Below are 6,000 nucleotides of genomic sequence, written 5' to 3'. Positions count from 1 at the left end.
CTGCTGGGATATGACGGGGCCAGGCTGGGCTGGGCTGGGCCGGGCTGGCAGCCACGTGGGGACAGAAGGGTATTTTTAGCCTCTGTCAGAATCGGGTCGGGGGGGGTGGCCAGCAGGGGGAGGAGGGAGGAGAGAGGTGACAGCTCCTCTCTGCCTGTCCTCTCTGAATGACCATGCTGGCCGGGAGCCTCCTGTGACCCCTGGGCCAGGACAGACGGCAGGAAGCACCCGGGGAGCAGCACGTCTGGGGTGCTCCCCTCCGGGGTGTGGGCCCCCTCACTTCTGTGTTTTTTCATTGGCAAGAGGGCACAGTGAAGCCTGAGCTGAGGACTCAGGGGCAACACGGAGCCCCCAGTTCAGGAGCAGGGTGTCATCAGGACCCGGCATGTGCCAGCTTTCCTGTGGTTATTGACAGGGGCGCACGTGGCCTCTTATTTTCCATCAAGTGGGAAAAAGTGACCATGGTGAGGAAATGGGGGTTGCTCAGCAAAGCCTTTCAAACCTGGGGTCTTGGTGACGGGGAGTTCTGGTGGTGAAGGAGGGGCTCAGAGCGGCACCCCCCAGGCTGGTGATAGGGGTGTGAAGTCCCGAGGCTCTGTCCACTTGTGTCGCGGCCTTGGCCTTGGGCCTGCCCTGCTGTCTTCATTAGTTGTGATGCCGAAGAAAGCCAAGAAACGGGATGGTCTAAGAATACAGCCGCAGAGGCTCGTGGCCTCCTGGGAGGCCTGGGTTCACAGTGTCACAGGGGAACTCCTGACATCTGGATCTCTGCAGGCCCTGGGGTCACAGGCCCGGACCGAGTTTGAGGTTGAGCCCAAACAGCAGGGCATCTCTCGTGCCAGGGGTCAGAGAGAAGTTCCCAGCCCCGGGCCTTCAGGTACCAGGGAGGCCAGCTGGGGGCCTCTGCCTGTCAGCCCCTCTGTCTTGTACCCGCTCGGGCCTCACCAGCACAACCAGTTTCTAGGTGTGCTGGGACGTGGAGGAGTCAGGTGGCCAAGGCTGACCAGCCTCCCAAATCCCACTGGGGACTGGCTGATGCTCTTACAGGGCAGAGAGGCCTGGGGGCACCAGGGTGATGGGCCCTACTCCTGGCAAGATAAGGGAGGTTCCCCAGGGTGTCTGGATGTCAGGACAGCATGGCTTTGGGACAGCGGTCTCCTCCCGGGCACAGGACGGCTGGCCCGGCTTCCTGCTGGGGCGCTGGTTGTGAACCGGCCCCAGTCTCTGCTCTCATGTGAGAGTGTGGTCATCACACAGACACTGCAGGGATCGCTTCCCCGACCACGTGTTCACCAGGCCTCCCACACGCTGCTCACTCACAGGTGTCCTTACCCAGCCCAGCTCAGCCCAGTCCAGTCATAGCCCAGCTCAGCCCAGTCCAGTCATAGCCCAACCCAGCTCAGCCCAGTCATAGCCCAGCCCAGCCCAGTCCAGTCCAGTCTTGTCCCAGTTCAGTCCAGCCCAGTCACATCCCAGTTCAGTCCAGCCCAGTCATATCCCAGTTTAGCCCAGCCCAGGCCAGCCCAGTCACATCCCAGTTCAGTCCAGCCCAGTTCAGCCCAGTCTAGCCCAGTCATCTCCCAGTTTAGCCCAGCCCAGGCCAGCCCAGTCACATCCCAGTTCAGTCCAGCCCAGTCCAGCCCAGTTCAGCCCAGTCTAGCCCAGTCATATCCCAGTTTAGCCCAGCCCAGGCCAGCCCAGTCATAGTCCAGTTCAGCCCAGCCCAGTCATAGCCCAGCCCAGCCCAAGGTCCTGCCCCTTCCCCAGAGTCCCAGGACTCCCCCTAGACTTCCTTAGCATCAGCCTTACTCTTGGGGGCCTCATGGATGTCTCCAGCTCTCGCCGTGTCCAGGGCCACCCCGGAGAAGGCATTGGAGGGGGAGCAGAGGCATTGCTTTTGCCTCCCGACCCCAGCCCCCACTTTGTTTGCGGGCAAAGCACAAAGGGTTAATGCACCCCTGACTTGGGCCGCAGGAGACAGGACAGGCGATGCTGATGACAGGCCAGGGTCACAGGCAGCTCCCCCCCGCTCCCCCTCCCCCTTGTGTACAGCGCTGGGCGCCAAGAATGGATGCCCTACGGGGACCCAGCGCCTCGGATGACAGGTCAGTTTGGGAAACTCGAAACCAGGGGCTCAACAGATCCTCATCATCAGATTGCTCCCCAGTGGGGCAATTTTTAAAAATATGCTGCTTGTTTCTTTTTATGATGATAAAAATAACACATGTTCATGGTGGGAGATTTGGAAAACACAGAAAGACACAAAGCAGAAAAACGGGTAGAAGACGATCCCTGTGAACACACGGGGGTTAGAATGACTGCAGTGTGTCCTGTATTGTTTTATCATGATACTCTATGGTGAGCATTTCTGATGTGGTGAGTCATTTCTGATGTGATGAGTCTTTGGACCATGTGATTTTTAATTCCATCATAATGGGGACACATCACACTTTAAATACCCGGTCACTTCTAGTAATGGACGTGCAGGTTGTGAGCCATGCGGACTGTGATGACGAATGCGGTGTCACCTCTGTGCCTTCCCCTGGAACAGATTGGAGCGTGAGATGACCGCGGTAAAGCACACAATCGTCTTTATAGCCCGATGCATGGACAGAGGGTCATCCAGCTAGGGTGACCGAGGCACTTACCAGCAGGAGGTAAGACCGCCCCCTATGCTCAGCCTGCCCCAGTCTCCCTGTGAGGTCCTGCACAACCAGACCTGCCCACCCCCTCAGCAGGTGTTTCACAGATTTACTTGCTCACAGTATCTCTTATTCCATCTGGGATTTATTTGGGGCATGGGGTGCCGTAAGGTCATATATTTTCTCCCCCAAATAGTTCCCAATACTCTCAGTATATTATTAACAATCCCTTCTTTCCCCCACGGATTTGCTGCAGCACCTCTATAGAAAAAGGGCAATGTTTTCTGTGTGAAGTGTCTCTTCTGCTGATTTGAATGAGCATATTCTAAGGTCAGAGCAACCCTAGTTCCATCAATGGACTATTACTCTATAATTATAATTATTATATTAGTCAATCAATGGACTATTACTCTTTGTAGCTGAAATTTAAGCCTCTTCGTCACTCTTCTATTTAAAATCTTCTAGTCTGTTGCATTAGTTAGCTATTGCTGCATGACAAATGACCCCAAAGTCTAGTGTTGTAAAACAGCGAACGTTTATTATCTCACAGTTTCATGGCTCTGGGACTGCTTTAGTGGGTGGTTCTGCCTCAGGATCTGTCCATAGCTGGTGCCAAGGGGCCCACTGGACGTCAGTCACAGGACAGAGGCTGGCCTGGGACAGAGTCCACACCGACCTCTCCACAGCACTACTCCTAACACGGTGGCCGGCCTCTCTCAGAGATAAGACAGCAGCAAAGATGGGAGTTTTTCATAACCTACTCGCAGGTGCAGTCTGTGGCTTCCGCCATATTCTGAGCTACAGTGAGGGAGAGACTCCACCAGACGTGGTACCAGGAGGCAGGCTCCCTGGAGGCCTTCTCGTAGGCCGGCCTCCACAGCTGGCTTTGTTCACGCTTTATCACCACTAGCACTACCTGGGAAGCCAGCTTTGTTCATGGTTTCTTTTCAAAGAACTTTAGAGTTGTTAAAAAAAAAAAAAAAAGAGTTTGACTCTTCTAAATCCAAGCACTGACATTCAAATAGCTTACACTGTTACAGTATTTATTCTCATCATGAGAAATATGTACCACCTCGGGTACAGCATTTTCTTCACATTTGTCCTGCACACATTTGCAATGGGCCAGGGAGAGAGACCGGGCTCCCCTTCTCCAGTATCTTCCCGAGTCTTCTGGAAGCCTCTGGTTCTGCACCTTGTTTTGTGTCTGGTCACCTCACTGAAGTTTGCACCCTCTGGATCCCTATGTAGGGGCTCTGCGGTCCTCAGTGGGGTTTTGACAACTGGACACCAAAATTAAAGGGCCCTACAGCTGAGTGTGGCCTTGCTGGGCCAGCGCCCCCCCGCCCATGGCAGTGGACACCTGTTTCCCACAGGTGGGTTGCTAGTGGGGTTCCGAGGTCACTGAGCATGGGAATCACTTGGAACATCTTTTAAATAACAAACCAGCTTTCTCCGGCCCAGCCCAAGGGACTCAGGGTTCCTGGGGTGCGCTCAGGATACAGAGTATTTATAAGGAGGCCCCCAGGAGGCAGAGTGCCTGCAGAGGGGCACTTGGGGAGTCGCCCGTGAGTGCCCAGAAGAGGTCCTTTCCCCCCGCCAGGCCTCTCGCTGGGGTCTGAGCGCCCCCCACTACCTAAAGCTGGAGCCCCAGTCCTCCTGGAGTCCCGGATGCTCATGGGAACATGAGAGTCGGGGCCATGGAGGGCCTTGCCCGAGGCCACAGTAAGGGGGGGGGTGCCCCCACTTGGGTGTGCAGGCCTCCTGCTCACGGTCTCCTGAGTAGCCCTGGTCAGCAGCCCACCTCTGGGGCTCAGCTCTGCATCTGCCGCCCACCCTGGGCCCGCCTCCTCAGACAACAGGGTCCTGTGGGTGACCCAGGGGAGGGAGACATCAGAGCGTCCACTACCTTCTGACCACCACCTCCAGGCTCACCCCGTTTCACCTTGGGCCTGCACCCCGCCAGCCCAGGCAGCGGCAGAGTCCTGTGGCCCAGCCCTTGTCTGGCTCCAAAGGTCAAGCTTCGGGGCCAAGAGCCAGGGCCTCAACACTGTGCGGGATGCGTGCGGCTGCCTGGGGCCAGGGCCGTGCTCCTGAGCACGTGCTCCTTAAAATACTAATGCGGCTGGCGAGCTTCACTGTCATCCCAGGACAGAGACCCCCATACGGGGCTTCAGTCCATCCTCACCAGGACCCCGGGGATGCGCGGGTCAACACCGTACCCCCATTTTACAGATGAGGACGTGGACACTCTGTGGGATAAGGACGCTGCCTCTGGGGCTTCGGCTGAGCTGAACACTGAGGTTTGGGTGTGCCCCAGCAGGGCCCCCTCTGGGCTCAGGGGCAAGAGGCACGCACAGGAAGTCTGGCAGGAACAGGTCTTTATTTAGCAAACTCACGTCTGGTGTCGACCCTGCAGGAGGGCTTGGACCCAGAACCTGGCCAGCACCGCCCCCTTGACCAGCCCACGGAAGCCCCGACGGCCTGACCCCCCCACTTTATTTCTTCCCTGGCATCCCTCCCTGAGACGTCAAGCCAGCAGCCTGGGAGGACCCCCATCCCCCACAGCTGGCCTGAGCCCTCCCAGCCCTGCAGGCAGGGAGGAACAGGCAAGAGAGCTGTCCTGGGGGGCTTCTGCAGGGAGGGGAAGGCCGTGGAAGGTTCCTGAAACCTCTTCCCCACTCCTGCCTGTGGGGCCAGCGCACAGCTGCAGGATACCTCTCCCTGAAGGCCCCTGGACTCCGCACCCTGACCAGGAGGATGCGGGAGGGAAGGCCAGTCTGACAGGAAGGCCTCCTGCCCCTCAGATCCTGTTCCCCCAGCTCGTCCCTCACTTCACAGGTGGGGGAGGGGGGCTGCTGAGGGGGAGGGGCAAGGCCCAAGGTCACCAGGCTTCACAGGTGGGGAGAGGGGGCCGCAAAGGGGGAGGGGCAAGGCCCAAGGTCACCAGGCTTCACAGGTGGGGGAGGGGGGCCGTGAAGGGGGAAGGGAAAGGCACAAGGTCACCAGGCTTCACAGGTGGGAGAGGGGGGCCGTGGAAGGGGAGGGGAATGGCTCAAGGTCACCAGAAGGACTGGAGTCAGCATTGGAGGAGGGCAGACAGAGGCTCAGGATGTGACCAGAACCACGGGCACGGGAGGAACTGAGAGACGGGAGGTCCTCGCGACTCAGTGGGGACTGGAGGACGGCCATTGGGGAACAGGCTGGCATCAGAGGCGCCCAAGAGACGTGCAGGCCGAGGGCATGGGCAGAGCCCACGAGTAATCCAAGGGCAGGGCGACTGGGGTCCTGAGAGAGCTTTTCGGGTGCGGCGGTGACAAGGGAGGCTCTGAGCCCAGTCTTGTAGCCTAGGAGGAAGCCG

The sequence above is a fragment of the Odocoileus virginianus genome, unplaced genomic scaffold, assembly GCF_023699985.2.
Source record: "Odocoileus virginianus isolate 20LAN1187 ecotype Illinois unplaced genomic scaffold, Ovbor_1.2 Unplaced_Contig_5, whole genome shotgun sequence".
Classification (NCBI taxonomy): Eukaryota; Metazoa; Chordata; class Mammalia; order Artiodactyla; family Cervidae; genus Odocoileus; species Odocoileus virginianus.
Note: the sequence above shows the minus strand (reverse complement) of the source record.